This window comes from Lissotriton helveticus, chromosome 7 (genome assembly GCF_964261635.1).
Source record: "Lissotriton helveticus chromosome 7, aLisHel1.1, whole genome shotgun sequence".
NCBI lineage: Eukaryota > Metazoa > Chordata > Amphibia > Caudata > Salamandridae > Lissotriton > Lissotriton helveticus.
The window spans coordinates 1,019,629,484-1,019,650,573 of NC_136068.1; positions in this window are offsets into that span (position 1 = coordinate 1,019,629,484).

The window sequence follows — 21,090 nt, forward strand, 5'->3', positions numbered from 1 at the left end:
ATTCAGCCGTGGGGTCCGCCATATGGGCCACGTTCGCTGTGTGCAATGATAGTTCCAGCTCAGAAAGCTCCCGTTGGTGTGACTTTTTGTGCCTTGTGATGGAAGCCATTGCTTGTCCTCGAAGGACTGTCTTGTATGCTTCCCACAGCACCGAGGGAGAGGATACCGATCTTTCGTTTTCGTCAAAGTAGTACTTAGTTGTTTTTTAAAGCTCTTTCTTAATTTCGGGGACCTTCAAATAGTTAGGGTATATGGGGTATATCCTTTTGCATGTCTTTTCCCCGCTGGAGAGAGTTAACACCACCGGAGAATGGTCTGATATTTCCCTGGGCAGTATCTCTATGGTATCTACGTTGCTCATTCCATTGCCAAGCATCAAGAAATAGTTAATACGGGACAAACTATTGTGTACTGGTGAATGATAGGTGTACTGTTTTGTGGTGGGGTGTTTGTGCCTCCAAACATCTGTCATGCCCATTGCTTCTAGGAAGCCCTGGAAACGGGAAGGACCCGCTGTGTGAGCCCGTATCGGGAATGTATCCAACACTGGGTCTGCCACTAGGTTAAAGTCCTCCCCGATGATGGTATCTCCTGCTGGGAGATTCAGTAGAAATTCTCCCAGTGCCGGCAGTGCAACCATCTGAAGTGCCGGCGGTATATAAACTGACTCTATGTTAAGAAGTCGTCCTTCCCATTGTCCATGGACCGCCGCAAACCGGCCTTGGTCATCTATCCTGTGCTGCAAAAGTATGAACGGTGCGGTTTTCTTTACCAGGATGCCTGTCCCCCTTGATCCCAAGGTAAACTCTGTGTGTGTAGCCATTCTGTAGCCTCGCCTGTCTAGTGCCTGACATGCCCTCCCTGTGAGATGCGTCTCTTGTAATAAGACCAACGCTGGGCCTTGGCGCTTGATAGCTTGCAGCACCAGGCCCCTCTTGATTTTATCCCCCAAGCCTCGCCCATTCCAAGTGAGTATCGGCAGGGGTGCAACCGCGGTTTGTTGCATTATGCCACTATGGGCGGTAGATTGTGAGTGTTGTGACATAGTGAGATGTTGCAACTGTGCCCAGCCATTTCCCCGCCATCAGTGTGATATATCTGCAGCCCTGTTGAGTGGTGTGTGTGTATCTTTTGTCGTAACTTGTTGCCACGTGTGTAAATCAAACCATAACAATTGAAGAAGGCATTGTTGTTTGGCAATGGGTGGACTCGTACTGGTAAGCAGAGAAAATACCATGGTGGAAAGTATGAGTTAGGAGTGGTGGTAGTGTGAAAGGAGATAGCCCTTGTGGGCAGTAAAAGTAGCTGCCAGTGATCAGTGTGAGGGCCGGCTTTTGGGTGGAACGAGCAGTGCCACTGCACCGTGTGCCAAGGTCAAGGGGGCACCATCTGTGCTCTGAAATCAGCACCAATCACATCGCCCAAAAGCCTGCACTGTTAAACACTGTTGTCCCTCTTACTTTTCTACGATGTTAATATTCTTAGAAATGGAAGAGAGATAACCGAGTTTAAACAAATCGGGAAGCACGCTTTTGCCCGCCCATGCGTTGCTGTAAACAGGGTCTCCAACCGGTCGATCGCGGACACCCTGTGAGTAGCTCATGTCCCGAATATTCAGTTTAGTGCAGTTTGATGCTCTGCATTGTAATGTTTAGACCGCACGGTTGCGGTCTAGTTGTTAAGCGCACGTAGGCGTGCGCATACGCGGCGGCGTACGACGCCGCGTACGATATAAAAATAAAGGTGGGCGTGTCCCAGAGTTAGTCGGGACCACGCGTAGACTGAAGCTTGTGTCCGCGTGAGTCTCTGTATTAATGCGCTGCAGGCCAGCGCGACCCCAGGTCAAACCACGACCTGACAATGGCGACGAGGGGTGTCTGACCCCACGCTGTGCTCCTCGCGGCTGCACCCTGCTCTCCGGTGCCTCTGACGGCCCGGCCCTTGCACGCGGCCCCGGCGGCCCCAGCAGATAAGGCCCTGCCCTTGGCTGATGAAGGGTGGCGTCACGCTCGCTCCTGGTGCGCCCCGCAGCCTGTATTCATGCCTCCTCCTGCCCCGGTGAGCGGGTGATTGTTGCAAGGGGGTGGCCCCGCTACGCCCATAGGCCGCGCCACGTGCTGTTTGGCGCCTAACCTGCCGGTGGTGGCACACCCTGCGCTAGGGTGGTGAAGCGTCCAGGAGAGGAATTTTCCACCAAGGCCGTCCAGTGACCGCCTCCAGCCCGGCCCAGGCCGTCCGCCCTGAGTGCCCACGAGAGGGAGCTGCCCTGCCCGCGCCACGATGACGGCCATTCCCCCTATCGAGCCCTTTGTGGTCGACGGCGCGCCCGCATCTCTAGCGCCCAGATGGAAGGATTGGACAGAAAGGCTGAATTTCTACTTCGAAGGTGCAGGGACGGCGAGGGACCGGCGCAGAGCGCTCCTCCTCCATCTCGGAGGTAAGGATATTCACCGCATCTACAAGACCTTAACAGAGGCCACGCCGCACACCTATGTCACCCTGCTGCAGGCGCTCAACGCCTACTTCGAGCCCATGGCCAGCAAGGACTACGAGAGGTTCCTTTTTCGCCAGGCCAGGCAGGAAGCCGATGAATCTCTTGATGCATTCCATGGGAGGCTTAGAGAACTCGCCAGCACGTGTGGTTTCAGGGATGAACAAGAAGAGATAGCGGCCAAATAATTCAAAACTGCTACTCGTCCGATCTCAGGGTCAAAATCCTCCAAGAAGATGGCAAACCCCTTGCCGAGATCCTGAAACTAGGCCGATCCAAGGAACTGTCGCGAGCAAGAGAGTCGCACATGGAGGCAGCCTTGCACAGGCCGGTAAAGAGCGAACAAGTCAATGTAGCAGAACAAGTGAATGTTGTCCGACCCAAGCAACGACCGTTTGGAGGAAAGAAGCCACAAGACCGGCGAAAAGACTGTGGCTATTGTGGAGGTACACCTCACAGAGCGAAAGACTGCCCGGCAAACGGCAAGAAGTGTGGCGCATGCGGGCGGATGAATCACTTCGCCTCGGTGTGCCGATCATCCAAACCAAAGCCGGAAGCAGCACATGCCATCAGGGACAGCCCGGAGAGCGAGGACATGGATGATGACGTCCATGATTACCCCATACACTATGTCTTTGCCATCGACCACCCATCCAGGAAGAAGAAGCGTCTCCCAAAGTGTCGAATAAGAGTGAACCAACAAGAAGTGAGGGCCACCATAGACACGGGAGCCTCTATAGAATTGATGGCAGCAGATGTGTACAATCAACTGCGTGACAAGCCGACGCTGTGTAAGGCGAAGATACGAGTGTTTGCCTACGGACAGAAAACCCCCATACCACTGGTCGGGTGCTTCCAAACTGAAATCTGCCATCAGGACAAGAAAGTCCCCTCCACCATCTATGTGACGAAAGAGGGAAGCGGCATGCTACTAAGTGGGAGGACAGCCGAGGAACTGCGACTCATCTTCTATGCCATGGCGGTCCTAGAGGATGAACTAGATGCCATTCTAGAAGAGTATGAAGACACATTCAGAGGCATAGGATGCCTCAAAGGCAAAGAGGTATCGCTGCATATTGACCCCTCCATCCAGCCAGTGGCCCTCCGACACCGGCGGATAGCGTTCCATCTCCGGAAGAAGGTGGAAGAAGAACTCGAAAGCCTGGAGAGGCAGGGAATAATTGAGAAAGTCGACGGGCCCACGCCCTGGGTGTCACCGATTGTGGTAGCAAGAAAACCCAAACAGCCAGGGCAGGTCCGCATATGCGTGGACATGCGTCTGCCCAATGCAGCGGTGAAGAGGGAGTGTCACCTAACACCCACCATCGACGACATCCTGAGTGAACTCAATGGCGCCAAGTGGTTTTCCAAAATGGATCTTCGCTCAGGTTACCACCAGCTGCCCCTACACCCTGACTCCAGGTACATCACCACATTCTCCACACATGTGGGCCTACGGCGATATCGCCGCCTCAATTTCGGCATATCAAGTGCGGCAGAAGTATTCCAGAATACGATACGTGAGGTACTCAGCGGACTCCCAGGTGTACTGAACGTCAGTGACGATCTGCTAATATACGCCCAATCGGTAGAAGAACACCACCAGAGGCTAAAAGGGGTCCTGCGAAGACTCAAAGACTCGGGCCTCACCCTGCACCGAGAAAAATGCCAATTCCTCCGCAACACCATCAGTTTCTTCGGATACACATTCTCGGACAAAGGCATTGCTCCCGATCCGGAGAAGGTCAAAGACGTACAGGCAGCTCCCGCTCCTACCAACATCTCTGAAGTGCGGAGCTTTCTTGGGATGGTCAACTTTTGTGGCCGCTTCATCCCAGACCTCTCCAATATCACCCGACCCCTCCGAGAACTCACGAAGTCATCCACACCATGGCAGTGGGGTGTAGAGCAGGACGAAGCATTCCGCAGTACCAAAGCGGCTCTATCCGCGGAGAAGACACTCTCCTATTTCGACCCATCCAAGCAGACCAACATCGCTGTCGACGCCAGTCCGTTCGGCCTAGGGGCTGTCCTCACACAACGCCAAAATGGAGACGACTGGGCACCGATCGCATATGCAAGCCGGTCTCTCACCGAGACAGAACAGAGGTATTCTCAGATAGAACGGGAAGCCATAGCGATTCACTGGGCATGCCGGCATTTTCACATGTATGTTTATGGACACCCATTCACTGTCTCGACGGATCACAAGCCCCTCATTCCACTATTCCGGGGCTCGGTCTCCAAACCACCCCCCAGGATTGAAAAATGGATACTGCAGCTGCAGGAATATGACTACCTGCTGGAATTCAGACCGGGAGCCTCCAACCCAGCGGATTTCATCTCACGACACCCCAGGGCGGCGACCCCAGGAGAAAAAGAGGATGCAGAGGATACAGAGTCCTACGTGAATGCAGTGGTCGAGAGGTCCAGACCGCTCCCCATGAGCCTGGACATGATCATCGAAGCCACCAGGAATGATGAAGTCTCCCAGCTGGTAGCGGATGCCATACGCACGAATGAGTGGAAAGCTCTCCAGGCGTCGCTGGGCAGGAGAACACCGCAAGCGAAAACAGCATTGGAAGCATTCCTGAGGGTCCGTGAGGAACTATCTGTGGACAGTCTAGGGTGCATACTGAGGGGACCCAGAATCGTAATGCCTTCATCCCTCACCCAACAAGCTGTCGCGCTTGCGCATCGAGGGCACCAGGGAGTGGTGAAAACAAAGAGCCGACTTCGGGCAAAACTGTGGTTTCCTGACATGGACTCACAGGTGGAACGAGCCGTCAAGGAGTGCCAGTGGTGCCAAGCCGCGGGACCCTCAGAGAGCCCGCCCCCGATTGTCACCGAGGCTGGCCCGGAGAAGCCGTGGGAACATGTGAGCGCTGACTTCGGTCACTTGCCAGATGGAAGGCACATGTTGGTCATCATGGATGACTACACCAAATATCCAGAGGTGGAAATAATATCATCCCTCACCGCAAAGGAAGTGATCGCCAAGTTTGAGAAGACAATTGCAACACATGGCATCTTCGAGAGAGTCAAAACTGACAATGGACCCCCCTTCCAAAGTCAAGAGTTCTCGGAGTACCTCACCGAGTGGGGTATACACCACAGGAAAATAACACCCAGGTGGCCACAGGCGAACGGAGAAGTAGAGAGATTTATGCGCACATTAAACAAAATAATCCGAATTGCCCATGCGGAAGGAACGTCTGTGGAAAAAGGAATCTACTCATTCCTCAGAGAATATAGACTAACACCACACCGCACCACAGAGGCAGCACCGGGTCCATCAACGATGGGACGCATAATCCGAGACACCATCCCGAATCACCACACATGGAACCCCACTGAGGCAGAGTCATGGAGGACCACGTCCAACAGGAAGAAAGCTAACGATTATGCCAGTTTCCGACGAAGATCCAAAGAATCATCCATTGCAGAAAACGACAGGGTCTATGTTAGAGACAGGTATCCCGGGAGCAAGTTCCGACTCCCGTTCGAACCGCAACCATGGACAGTCACGAGCCGCAATGGAACAATGATCACTGCCCAACGAGGGGGTGAATCCGTCACCAGGAATGTCTCGTTCTTCAAGAAAGCCGTCAGCCCGAGGAATGACCTGCCTGACGCCGAGAGGAATGGAGAGTCACCCGTTCAGCCAGAGATCACCCAAAGTTCGCCGGACAGCGCAGACCAGGAGTGGAATACCAGCCCGGCGGAGGAGACACGTGCCTCTGCGACACTCAGCGCTGCTACGCCGGGGCGGTCCCAGAATTCCCGGAGCCCCGGAGCTCCCAGCAGTGAACCACCCCGGAGAGTGCTGTTCCGTGGGGAAGCAGCTGGCTACGGACTGAGGAGAAACCCGGTGCCCAATTCCCAGATGGCTGACTATGCAGTGGGCTGAGGACACTCGCAGAGACTAGAGACTGGTAACAGGCCGGATGGCCATTGCTCTTACTTATTTGGGTTGTTGACCCCAAGAGACTACCATGTGTTGATATTGCTGATTTTTGTCGTTTATTAAAGGTGGAAAGGAATGTAATGTTTAGACCGCACGGTTGCGGTCTAGTTGTTAAGCGCACGTAGGCGTGCGCATACGCGGCGGCGTACGACGCCGCGTACGATATAAAAATAAAGGTGGGCGTGTCCCCGAGTTAGTCGGGACCACGCGTAGACTGAAGCTTGTGTCCGCGTGAGTCTCTGTATTAATGCGCTGCAGGCCAGCGCGACCCCAGGTCAAACCACGACCTGACATGCATTAAAAATAAATGTGGGCTGCCGTTATTGTTTTCTTTATTTTAGGCCTCTTGCAGTGCTTGCCCGCCCTCACCCAACGAAGCTGCTCACAATTGACTGGATTAAATTTAGCTCGAGCGGGCCGCGGGGGTGACCTCAGTGCTAAAAGCTCGGCAACAGCAGTATTAGGCTGGCCTCGGAACCGATGGGCCTGCCTTCTGCTGCCCCACGCTACACTTCTATAATGAGCAATCTCTGCAGCCGGAGGAGCAGTCTTGTCACCGGAGCCTTGGAAGGCCCAGGAATCCGGATGGGTTTGTTGCAGCTGCAAACTGCAGTGCAAGTGATGTAGTGCTCGGCACCTTGGCCCGAAGAGCACAACCAGTGTTAGGCCTGGGACCTGCAGCAGAAGGGACCTGATGCTGGTTTGTGGTCAACGTGCAGGAGGTACTTTATTTTAAATATATATGGCCATGTGAAACACTCTTTTATTGTTGAAACAGGTGATAAATGTAAAACGAAGAGGCAAGTTATTTATTTAAAAGAAAAAAAATGAAAGCAGCATTACACAGGGATTTTTTTAAATAAATAAAATACCTCTAGCAACTTCGCTTCACATTTCTTTTCAGCCCAAATAAACATAAAATGTAAAATGAAGTTCCTGGATCCGGTTTTTAACACATTATTTTTAGCACTACAATAAAGATGGGAAATGCAACACAAGTGCTCAGGGTGAATTTTGCATAAAAGGGACTTTGCTGGTAATCATAGTATATGTCAAACCGTCCTGAGATCACAAAGTGCTGGATTTCTGCTTGGAAGCCCGATGGCGTATATTGATATATTTTGTGTTTTATTTAATTTAGGTGTTTGTCTCTTTAACAACCCCAGATGTTTCTTAAAAGCAAACCAGGCACACTAGCTGTTTGTCACTAAAAACCCGGACAAGGGTCTTTTTAGGGGGCTAGAGGACTAGACTACAGTACAATGTGGGCTGAAGTCCAGGTGGAGAAGTAGCAACTCTGTGTTACAATCTGCACTGGTCCAGGCGACGGACAGCTGACTAAAGAGCTCTGCAATTCAGATATCGCAATTACAGCACTGTGGCATAAAGCGCACACAATCTGGCACTGTGTTATAATGTGCACCACTGAAGTGACAGAGTTACAACACTAGGGTATCGTGTGCATTGCTCGGGTGGTGGCGCTTATAACATGCCCCTGCCTTCTGTTTGCCTGAGCTAATTCAAGGCAGGGCTGCAACAAGCTTCCTCTCTGACCCTTCAAGGGATCTGCTGCTGACCTCTGACTGCCAAGCTTCATATATTCTCCTATTGAGAGTCACCTTCAACACCCCAGTCTCACCCAGATCACCTTTCAAGGTTTTCACCAGGAGCTTTTGATGGTTTTACTTCACTGTGACAAAATGTTGGCGTGACCCCTGCTTTTTATATCAATATATATAACTAAATAAACAGACTGCATTAGGTGCTTGAATGACAGGTGTAAAGGTTACAGGACCGAAAACGCTTGATGGGCCTTGTAAGGATGACAGGCTAAGGAGGCCCTGCTGGAATTCAAGCATGTTCCTGTAGCTCTCTGGGGAGGACCTTAAGCAATTGAGGCATCCTACCAGCCTTGCGCACTTTACATTACGCAGGGTTGATTGCAACAGGAACATATGAATTCTGGGTTGGGTGTCGTACCCTTAACAGTGCGTGTGCACTATGCAAGTCAATGAAGCTGGGGTTTGGGGGGGGGGGGGGGGTCGCTGGGAACAATGCTTGGCCTTTGGTAGTTCATCAGGATTTTCACTAATCCGAAGTAGTTCTTACTACAGAAAAGGTTGGAAACCTATTTTGCTTTGCTTAGGAGTCAGAGTCAGAAAAAAAAGAAAAGGTTTCTTGTGAACATTCAGAGATTTTTCATTTAATTGATCTATGGGCACAGAGAGCTGCTCTCTGCAGCATATGGAAGGTCAGGGTAGGTCAACTTTTTATCTAAAGCAAAAATTGTCCAGTTAAACATAATATAAATGATAATGTGCAACTTTCTATTTAAAAAATGTGTTCAGACCTTGCCTGTTAATTTGTTTTTTCTTCTGTGTCCTGTACATGCTGTGTTCTATCATGTAGCTTGAACTTCAATTTGTGTTTTATTAACACCCAGTCAAAATAGTTATATATACTAAGCATTGACAAACCATCAGGATTTGTTTTTTGATTGCATGCACAAAGAGGCGCAAATTGGTGCAACATGGTATTGGACACGGACCCAGGAAAACACCCACAAAGACCATTTTCTTCCAAATCTCCCAAGTCATACAGTTATTAAAAAGTGAAAATAGACCAACATTTATACACAAACCTGTGCAGCAGTTTGCATATGGGAGAGCACATCAGTGGCACAAAGTAAGGTGCACAACAGAAAGAAGAAAGCAGAGTGTGATGTGTATTAGTGAGGACAGGGTGAAGCGCAGCAGTAGAATACTCATATTTGCATCATAGTGATGTATCTGTGGGGAGAAGGAATGGGTAATAGGCATAAAGGTAGCACTAGTGACGCAATTTACGAGAGGACAAGGTGCTCAGCCTCACCGGAAGACTCGTATGAAAGCACTGAGTGCTGCACATCAAAGGAGCACGAAGTGCTGTGTCGTAACATCTGTTCCTTATTTAATTTACATGAAATTTGAGCATGCATTTTATATACTCTAAAATGTATCCTGTATATATATTTAAGATGCGGTTGAGAAACTATATAACTCAATACAAAAAATAATGTTTGTTTGGGGGGGCGCCAGCAAAGATTGTCGCACAGGGAGCCACAACCTCTAAAGCCGGCCCTGAGTGTGAGATGGCCTTGGTAGACACTGTAAGAAGCTATCACTTATAGAAACAGTTTGTGGAGCTCCCACTGGCAGGCAATGAAGAGTTAAAACTGATAGACAATGTGAAGGGTGATGTTTGTGGTTTTAGGCTTAGGTGTTCTCCAACCGACACCTCTCACGGGCACCAAATCCAGGTATAATGTTCAAGCAAACCACGTGCTGTTCAACACAAAACAGCGAGCGATCATAGTTAGAATTAAATACCACTTCGTGAGGAAACACCCCAGTATACTGTAGGGACAATGAAGGAAGCAGAACCCCTTGGAATAAATTTATGGGAAACTTGAACAAACTTAGTTTTGAGTTTTATGTTTTATGTCCTCTGATCTTCAGTCAGTAATAAGTACCCACTCGCCAACCTCCAACCCAAACCTTCCCTTCATTCATTTGCTTCTTCTGCTTCAGTACATAACTGGTACAACATAGACCCTTTTCCCTTCTGTGTGTATGTTTTCTACTTTGCATACAGAAATATAGTTCATCTATACGCCTTTGTGGGCTTGAGAACAATGATTACTACTTGGAATTGGTCCTTTCCTTAGTGCTTATGTCACGAAAATGCCAGAAGGCTTGATTTTTCTATTTAACATTGATGTTTAAACTATAAAGGGACTGAGCCCTGCTTACAGTCAATGCGCATTTAAACACGCTCTACAGCACGGGGTGGTAGTTTCCAGAATACCAGGAGTTTCAGTGTCACTAAGGCCCCGAAATTCCCAAAACAGATTCCCGGGTGGAGGGCTGTTGGTATCTGTCACAGGACAAGATCCACTTAGCGCCTCTGCTGTTTATGTGCCCCATTTCCTTTTGTTTCTTTTGTGTATGTTTCCGTGGCCTTTGTGTTGGCAGACAACTTCCAGAGCTTCGACATTTTAAAAACATTCTTAGTGTGCCTGTATGTCAATAGAGCCCGCCTTGCACCCTTTGCTGGGAACACTCCCATAGGATAATTGAACAAGCATTGAAAATGCGATAGGTCTCGCCTTTGATTAAGTTAAAGCGATTTGCTTTGCTAATGGTATTGTGTAGCAAAGTAAATGGCTTTAACTTAATGAAAGGCGAGACCTATTGCATTTTTAATGCTTGTTTTAAAATACTGGAGGAATTTTTTTACTTTCCTCAAAATATTCCAGAATTGAAGTCAGACTAGTACATATGCCTCTTGGACTATTTTGGTTAAAGTTGCAGTGTCCTCAAATAATCTAGTACTATAGTTAAAATAGTAAATTTGCTTTTCCAGCTTCCACAAGCGCCTCTGCTGCACAAGCACACTGTATGTCAAACACTAATAGTGAAATGCACAGTAAACAAAAAATCTTTTTTTGCATGTTTGTTTCCATTGCGCATGTTACCTTTAAACCATCTGCACTTTAATTGCCAGACTTTTAAAAATGCTTCAATGTGTAATTCATCAGAACAGGCCATTTTCCATAGCTCCCAGATTTCTCAGGTCTGTGCGTGAGTAACTCGTCCAGTCAGGTTTTTGCTTTGCACTCTGGAAATGTGAAGCCCCAATTTTATAATCGGATAAACTAAACTATCAGTCTCAGACTGCAAACATAAACTACTGAAGTATGCACCTGGAAAAATTAAGTGCTATGTTTCCTGAACAACCAGAATCCAAAACATAGACAAACCGTGCTAAAACATACTCTCACCTGGAATTTTGCACACAAAAAAAATTAATATAGAGGAACTAGCAGGGGCACTCGAAGTAGGGGTGCAGGAGGTGAAAATAAAATTGCAGGTGTTACGGAGCGGGAGCAAGAATGAGCCTTTTTCAGTTGAGCCTGGGTAGCGCACACACTGTTCTGCGAGCCATGCTGTATTCAAGTATGGACTTGAAGCTCCGCCCATTTCCCCCCAACGTTTCAATTGGCTCCTGTTACTGTTATTTCTAAATTGTTGCTTTTGATTCATGAATAGACTTAGTAGTCCCTCCTTAGTACCGCCTTGTCTGCATTTTTAATCTTCCATTAAGACTGCACTTTTCACATTTGTTGTTACATGGTCTGTTTTATCTACAGCTGTGAGCACTATTTTCTTTTATGATTTTCCCCTATTGCAGGCACAAAGTGCTTTCCTGAAGGGTGCCCGCTTTGCCTCTGGGCACCATACTACGGGTTCACATTTTTATTACCAATAGGACCAACTTGACAAATAAATGAATTTTTTTGTAAAAGCGCCCCAGACCCTTTTTTCACTTTAATGGCAGCTGCGCACCTTTCTTTAGACGCGGGTCGTGGGGCACTTTTACAACCATTGGCAATGCAATAGGTCTCGCATTTGCTAGATTTTAAGCTATTGGCATTATAATTGACAATGCCTTTTATTTATCTGTTTTAAAAACCAACACATAAATGAAAGGCATTGCAATTTACAGAGCTCAAACTCTCGCAAATGCGAGACCTATTGCATTGCAAATACTTGTTTATCTTGTTGCATTTGCTTTTTGCTCAAACACAGGTCAAATGTTAGACAATTTCTTCTGACAAATTGCAGCTTATTTTTGTATCCTGGATGTTGGTGTTTACTTTTCCTTTCTCTGACTGCAAAGCGGAAGGGAATTTTATAAAGAAAAGTAAGTGGCAATCTTGCTGAAGTTCAGAGATCATGAAAACCCAAATGTTTTTCTAACACACAACTACATTGAAATACTTATAAGTGAACTGAACAAATATTTCAAACTACAGCGACAAGGAAAGAACAAACCAGGTACTTTTTCTGAAGTGTGATGGAAGCACAGATTTTAATAGGAACCAAACTTACAAATACACTTTACTTGTATGGTGTGCAAACAATAAACGTGCACAGGAACCCGATTTCCACACATTATGCTTTACGTGCCTTATGGGTTTATCAAAAAAACTGCATTTCTGACGTTTATAAGAGTAAAATGCAGTTAAAATGTGCTGCTTGTAAACGGCAGTACCTTACCACACCGTGATTTAGTCATGGGACATCATGCTCAAACAAGCATTTACAATGCAACGGTCTCGCCTTTGCAAAAGTTAGAGCTATTGGCATTATAAATGACAACATTTTTATTTGTGTGTTGGTTTTGAAAACAGAGAAATAAATGGCATTGTCATTTACAATGCCAATAGCTTAATCTCTCGCAAATGCGAGACCTATTGCATTTACAATGCAATAGGTCACGTATTTACGCGAGTTTGAGCTATTGACATGGCAAATAACGTGTTTTATTTATGTTTCAAAAACACACACAGACAGCCACAACACACAGAGACACACACAGCCACACACACACACACAGACACACACACACAGAGCCACACACACACACCTAGAGCCACACACCTAGAGCCACACACACAAGGAGCCACACACACAAGGAGCCACACACACAGAGCCCCCCCCACACACACACAGACACACACAGAGCCAGACACACACACACACACAACACCAAGCCACCACCTTTCTTTGATGGTGACTGTTGCACTCTAATTTTCTTGTGGAAAGGCTCTCTCAAACAGTGATCTAGCCACGTTTAACTTTTTTTTCCAAAAACTAAGGGGCAGATTTATGTTAACTGGCGCATCCCCAGGGATGCGCCAGTTAACATGCGCCACAGTGCGCCACTGCTCCGCCACCCATGGTGCGCCGCATTTATGATGCGGCGCACCATGGTGCAAGGCAGTGAGGATGAGTGACGCATCTCTCGGCGCACGGGCGGCGCATTGCAGGAGTCATGTCGCAAGTGCGACATGACTCCTGCAATGCACAGGGGCCACCTATTCAATGTATGGTGCGTCACCCTTACGCCTGCTTCAAGCAGGCGTAAGGAATTGACGTAGAAAGTGACTGAGTGAAATTTCATAGATTTCACTCAGCCACTTTTAGGAGGCGTTCCTGCGCAGGAACGCCCCCCCCCCTGCGCAGGAACGCCTCCTTATGGCGCAGGGGTTTCCAACGTGACGCATCTCCTAGATGCGTCACGTTGTAAATAGGGCGCATTGTTTGCGCCGCCGTTGCGTCACATTACGTGACGCAATTGCGGCGCAAGGAGGCGCAAGAGCCTCATAAATCTGCCCCTAAGTCTGGTTAGATTCTGTGGCAGGGCTTGTGTGGAGCGTCACTGCACGACAATGGAGGGCGCAGCATACTACGTGCAATAAAAACAGGGCTAGGCAGTCTACACTAGATGTCCCAGCAATCAGTCTCCCTTCTTAAATGAAAATATAAACTCTGATTGGGAGAGAGAATGAATGCACGATACAGATACAAACACGATAATATATCAGTACATTAAATACAATTATTAACATATTAGAAAGCACCATTGCCCCCACTGCATGTTTTTTTAAATACAGATCTTTCCTCCAAAATAGGGCTGCGGCAGAACTTGGAAAGGGATCATTTTATTAGACAAAATATTATTTATTTCAATCCCCAATAGTTAAACTTATTTTACAGAGTTAAGAAGAAATGTCTCAGTGTGCAGTTGTCTTTAAGCAAACAGAGAAAGTACATTAATGGCGTATGTATAAAAGTGTTGGGAAAGTATTTGCGAAATATGTTTATTTTAGCATTTCCGTAAGAGCTTTCCTGTCTTATTTTTTTCTTTTCTTGCCTCTCGGGCAGTTTGCTTTCATGTGTCTAAACCCAGGTTTAAATAATTCAGACTTCTCCACCCCCTTTGAGCTTTTATTCCTTAAATGTATTAGTTTTAGAGAAAAGAGGGAATATAATGACCCAAAGGAAGACAAAAGGAAATACACGGTCAAAAAGTGGCCATGTGTGATACCTTTCGTCAGTCCTGACATGTTAGTCAACAGACCTTTGCATGTTGGGACTTGCAGTTTCGCTTTTAACATCGCATGGTGTCAATATTTAAAAGCGAAAATGCTGCTGGCTAAAAAGCCTGGGTTAGCTGGTGGCGCCGCATATAATACTGGGCATCTAACCCGCATGCACACACTTGTCGCCTCTTTAGACGCACTTCGTTGTGTTGAGGAGGCATTAACGTGAGTTGAAGGTAGGGGATCTCCACCACCCTCTCTGCCAACTGGACGCAGCAGCCCAAGAGACACACGTGACCATCTTCTCTCCATACACTTTGGTTTACAAATTAACCAGGGCGGGGTCACATGCGCAAGGAGATAACGCCCCCTCTACCCAAGTACTCAAAACACGCACTGCCAGGACCGACCTTAAGAAAATATTGATGCAAAGGCAGACTGTAGCGAATGCAGGTCGTGTTCCATCACACCCACCCATCTTTGCACTGTACTACTTCCAACCCTCATGCCAGGATTCTGCTATGTATGTACCGACACTACCCCCACCTTACTATCATCCAAGCACCTCCAGGGAGCACACACTCCTTGCACTTCACGCGCCGAACGCGGGAATTTCCAAAGATCCCCTCAGCATCCCCTTCGCTTCCTGGCTGAGAAGGGCAACCTTAGTTAAGTAAGCGGTCCCCCGGCATGACACCATCAAGGCAACAGACTTATCTTCACCGTACATTTTACAGTTCTCAAACTCCCCTTGAAAGTTAGAGAACACTACAGAGAGAAAGGGTGGTGTGGGGTGTTAAGCACAGTTAACCTTTTCCTCACAAATCATGCACATATGCAGTTTGCCCGGACACTACATTTGTGCAAAGGACACTACATTTTTGCGAAGCACGTGGGACTATAAACGACATAACCCTCACCAAAAGGGAAACAAAAAAATATCACTGGTACCTTAGCCTGACCCCGAAGTTATCACCCGCCTGGCATGGCCTGTACAGGAACGCTTTTTTTTTTGTTAAGGAGAGAAGAAGGTTAGATTTTCTAAATAAGCGGGGGGTTTCCATGATGTTATCACCAAGCTCTATTAGAATTGGGGCGACTAGGGCAGGTGAAAAAGTGCGGGAGAGCGAGTAAAAAATCGAAGCGGAAATAAACATAACAGGAATGAGGGATAAGAATAGAAAACTGAGAGCCATCTTTTTCTGTGTGCAAACGGCCGCCAAACGCGTTACACAGCCAACTGGGCACGCTGCCTGCACACGCCAGTCGGCCCTCTGATTGGTTAATAAGGAACACCAATCAGAGAGATGACTTGAGCGTGCAGGCAGCGTGATGAGGGGCTGCTCTCTGCCGATGATGCCAGGGAGAGAAAGAACACCAAAAACACCCCCCCCGAATCCCGTCTTGAACTGAGTGACGCCTCTCTCCTCCAATGGCTGGCCTTCGTTTAGGAAGTCAGCCAATGGAGAAGAGGGGCGGGTTCAAGCCCTCACATATGTAACATAAGATCTCTCCAAGAGGGGCGGGTTCAAGCCCCCACATATGTAACATAAGATCTCTCCCTGCGACTGCGCAATCGCAGCCTACGCAGGTCTCAACCTAAAAAGTACCACTGGATACAGACATCCCGCAACCATACTCCTGCTGAATGAGCACGGCTTATTTGTTACCCTTGTTATGGGTGTAATGCTTGGATTTTTCATCAAACCTATGACTTCAGTGACTTCCGTGACATAACATTGATGGCAGCACTCTCATTCTGAAAATTATTGCAGCACCATTGGAATTGAGAATGGATAGGAGCACATAGGAGACAGGACAACAAAGTACACAAAGAGGGAACAGCACCAGCATCTAGGAAGTAAAGGAGAACGAGAGAGAACTACTCTTTTCTGTGGTACCTACAGACCATCCTGAACTGGGCGTGGACTCCTTCAGGTCAGAGGCCCTGGCGCCCTACAATCATCCTTCAGAGAACAGAAAATTCACCTCAGAGTCCCTAATGACCTGACCGCTGTCCTATTGCGACTAAAATGTAATTATTGTGACTCCACAACTTCCTGCTCTAAAATATTCGTTTGCTGGCCGGTGACTCATAAACACGGACCTAATTATTCCCTTCTTTTGACCACTCGTGTCTCGGCAGGTGCCCTTTTTGTGACTGAAGAGCATGAAACAGAATGCAGCACTATTTAACACTCTCATGAATTGGAAATCGCACCAGAGAAGCAAGGGGGTATAAGGTAGAGACATCTGCCCCTCTTGCTCGTTTCCACGTAGTCCGTAAGGTAAAATGGCAGAAGAGTGCGAGAGCAAGGCAGGGTAGAAGATGGAAGCTAGGGCGCGGGGTATGAGGAGAAAGAAGACAGGAGGGGCAGAACCCAACGCAGATCATCGAAGAAAATCCAATTGATCTTTGCCAGCAGCTCAGTCCCTTGAGAGGGGTCCTGCCTTTTCACATCGTGGGGCACCTACTTTGGAGTTTGGCGCTTGGAGCTGTTGGCTGCTCGTTTTTCTGCCCTGCCGGTGCCCGTGTTGGTCCCCTCCCGCCGCCTCGGTCCACAGCATCGTAGCGAGGCGAGCAGGGAGTGGGGAAACTAAAATCCCCAGCATTCACAGCGGCGGAAGCCGCCTATGCCCCCACCGCGCCCGGAGGCGCATAAAACACAGCTGGGCCCTCGCGTCGCGGGACCGCGCGCGGGCTGTGCCGGGCTAAGCCTGTCCGAGGCCGACTGAGGCCGGATCGGGCCACCTCCCTTGGCCTATTGGGATTTTGAAACCTGGACATCCTGCTGTAGTTGGGACATTACAGAAAGCAAGACGTCGGGAGTAAAGGACACTCTGGACTGGGACGCTGGGTCTCCACAAAGTAAGCTAATGGTTCAAGACAGGAAGGGGGCCTGATTTGTATGCTATATGGTTAGAGGTTGAGGGCATTGGCAAAATACAGGTGTGTTCAAGAGCGCATTTGGATTATCCCTGGCCTACTAGATTGATCATAGATAATATGGCCAGTAAAGCGCAAACCCGCTCAACAAAGGGCAAACCTCATATCCCTCTCACACCCCGGATAACAGTACGTGAGCCTAATGTTTTGCTCCCCCTCAATGTACAGCCCACTGCGATTGACCTCATGTTGAGGAAAGCCATTGGAGTTGTCTCCTGTGAAATTGAGCGCACAGAGAGACGTCTATCTCTAACGCCAGTAACTGATTTATCTACCTTTTTACAGGTAAATGATGATATCGAGATAAGGGCAGTTTCCCCACACGTTATTCTGGAATCACCTACTCATGATATCTCTTGTGCGCAGTTGCCTGTCATAACAGAAAATACTACACCTTTGGCAGAAAAGAAAGCCCCCACTAGTAGAAAGAGAAGAGCTTGCCCCAAGAAGCCCTGTACAAAGAAAACAAAGTTAAGCCCCCCTATCCCACAGACAAGAAGTATAGAGGACGAGGTTATCGTAGTACAAGGATCACAGCACTCAGTCCCACCAAGTTGGATGGCCCAAGTATGCACAGACCTACAAAATCACTTAGAACAGTTTATTACTAGCCAGATTAAACCATTAGTTAGCAGGCTAGATAAAATTATAAATGAACTAAATAAGTAGGAAAGGACAAAGGGCACCACTCTGAATACTAGAGTATTAGGTAACAGCGACATGATGGTCACTAGTCAGGACCCCCAGCCCCCTAAACAAAACAACTGTGTTAGTAACAAGCAACACACTGACATACAGGGATTACCTCCTTCTAACCCTCCTACACAAGTGGTTGCTGATAATAGGACGGGAGCAGGAATCATGGGCTTAGATAGGGGGTAGCGCCAGTTAACATCACAATTGCAAAATAAAAAGCTCCCAACTCCTAATCAGGCAGAGATTCTTCAAATCAGTCGGGAGATTAATGGAAGAACTATCAGCCCTGTACCAACGATAAATTTACCACCTGAAGCATACCCCTATGTAGTTGTACTCGTGGGGGTACCGAAATTGAAGTCTGGTCAGAAAGAGACAAACACAGAATTAAAAAACAAGATAATAAATTGGTTAAACCAGAATAGGCCACTACCTGTCAAAAAAAGTGGGGAGATTTTACATGTTAGAAGGGTCAATTGGTTAGGCAGTCGAAGAAAAGACACGGTAGGCAATTGCATCATTGTGAACTTCAGGGATACCAGTTTAGTGGAATACATACTAAATAGTGGCAATATAAATCAGACAAGCACTATTAGACCGCTGCCACTGGGTTACTTCTACCCTGAACAACGTGTCACTCACGACCCAAGGTACACCTTTGGTAGAACGGGAATGGGTCTAAATGGCCCCAGGGCTAGGAACTACACATTGGATGGCATGACGATAAAAGAACAGGATTTAGGGGACTGGACAAATAGATTTAGCCCCTTATTGTCCCTTGACGAGAACGACTGACTAAGTAGGTCGCCGGACCACTTAGATAACTCAACTGAGAAGGAGGGTGTTAAAATTAACCCACAGGAAACATCAGGGAAACTCCGGCATGGGTTGGCTAGAGCACTCCCATTTAGGCAGGGACGGGAGGCAAAATTGGTTCCTTCATTATTTGAGGACGAGCTAGTTATTGAGAATTCGAGTGGAGAGGTCTCACATAGGGAAGAATTTATAGAGGGAGGGCTAAAAATATTATCTTGGAACATAGCGGGTTTGGCAGGGAAATTTGATAACAAAGAATGCCAAAAGTATATCAGGGGGTTTCAGATAATACGTTTACAGGAGACCTGGGCGTTGACAGTACCCCTTTTCAAATAGCAGGCTATAAGTGTTTTTTGTACCAGCACAAGATGCTAGATCAGGAAGAGCAATTGGAGGACTAGCACTATATGTAAATCTTAATCTGGAAGGAGTCTGGACTCTTCCATCCTGGTCATCAAACACTCTCTATGCGGTAAGATTTTCGGGTAGTGGGCTGAGGTTGATCATTTTCAATATTTACAACATAGGGTCTGCGAAAGGAAACAACTTCGCATTCCAGGAACTAGATCATAGACTCAGTCAGGAGCTAGCCTGTAGGAAAGGGGTTGTAGAACCCACTGTACTAGTTATGGGTGATTTAAATTGCCACCTATGCCCAAGCTTGCTTCCCCTAAATAGAGACTGGTCCGGTTGTCCAATTCAGAAGGCTCCACATTTTGTACATACTGCTGAGGGAACAGCTTTTAACAATCTCTTAAAGACTCATGCCCTAGAACATACCATTGATTTGGCTAGCTTGGGAAAAGATGGGTCTCTCACACCAAATTTTAAAGGAAGAGGTTGCTCTTCCTTTATAGATTACATTCTAGTATCCAGTCTCTCAAAAAACTGGATTAGTTCGGTAGGGATTCATTGGAGTGTATTTAGCGACCATAATCCTTTATTCCTGGAATTCTTATACCGAGGTCGACCCAAGAAGAACTTACAGCCGTGCACTGAGCTGAGACCAACCGATCAGGGAAGACGGCTGAGGTGGTCGAAAATTGAAAGTGAGGCATTCTATAAATCCCTAATAGTTAAGGGGAAAGAATTGTTCGAAGAATGCCTTGATTTGACGATAGAAGGGTGCTCTCTGGTCAAGGCATTTGGATCAATAACCTGCCTGGTAGAGGGGCTAATGAAGGGAAAGGGTCCTAGGGGAAATATAATACAGCCTAGATGGTTTGATGCCAACTGCTCACGAGCTTTAAGAGACTTAAAATCTAGTCTTAAAGCCAATCCCAGGGATAAATTAAGATTAGCCCTCTGTAGACAGTTATATAAATCTGCGCTGAAGCAGAGAAAGGTTTCTCTTCAAGCTGAAGTGTAGGCATATTTAAGGCAGGCTGGCGAAAGAAGAGATACGACAGAATTCTGGAGGATTATCAACAGGCCTTGTTTTCAAGATAGTAGTGCCCCTGTGATTGGAATGAACATCTTACCCGAACAATGGGTGACACACTTTGAGGGTCTTTATAATCATAACCTGCCCAGGAGGGGGCGTGGGATGGTAAGCGGAGAGCGGTTGCAGAATTCTCTCTGGAAGAAACAACTAAGGCGATCCAAGGGCTCACCCGCAATAAAGCCCCAGGACCTGATGGAACCCCACCTGATTTGTATTTGAGCAATGTAGGCCTATGGGCTCCCATCCTTACGAGGGTGTTAAATGCAGCTATTAAGACTGGATTACCCCGCTCCTGGTCTACTGCGACAAGCGTCCCTATATTTAAGAAGGGAAATAGGGACGACCCCAAATGCTATAGACCAATATCATTGATTGATGTCTCAGCCAAAATCCTGGGCCGGGTAATCTTTTTTTTTTTTTTTTTTTTTGGCAGAGTTTTATATAGCGCGAACTAGACCCGAACCAAATCAGGTATCAGAGCGCTTTACATAGCACCAGTTACGTTACATGAGGACGGACAGACACACATTCATTTTAGGCACGGGAGATTAAGTGATTTGCCCAGAATCACAGGAGGTTTTGGCGTCGTTACCGAGACTCGAACCCAGATCCCCAGGTCCGAGGTCGAGCGCTTGGAACGGCTAATGGATTGGACGGAAAAGCATCACACTATTTCGGACACCCAGTATGGTTTTAGGTCTGGAAGGTCTACTAGCGACCAGTGTTTTAACCTTTATTTGCTGGTAGCTAAATACACGAAAGCCAGCAATGAAGCAATTTACCTGGGGTTTATGGACCT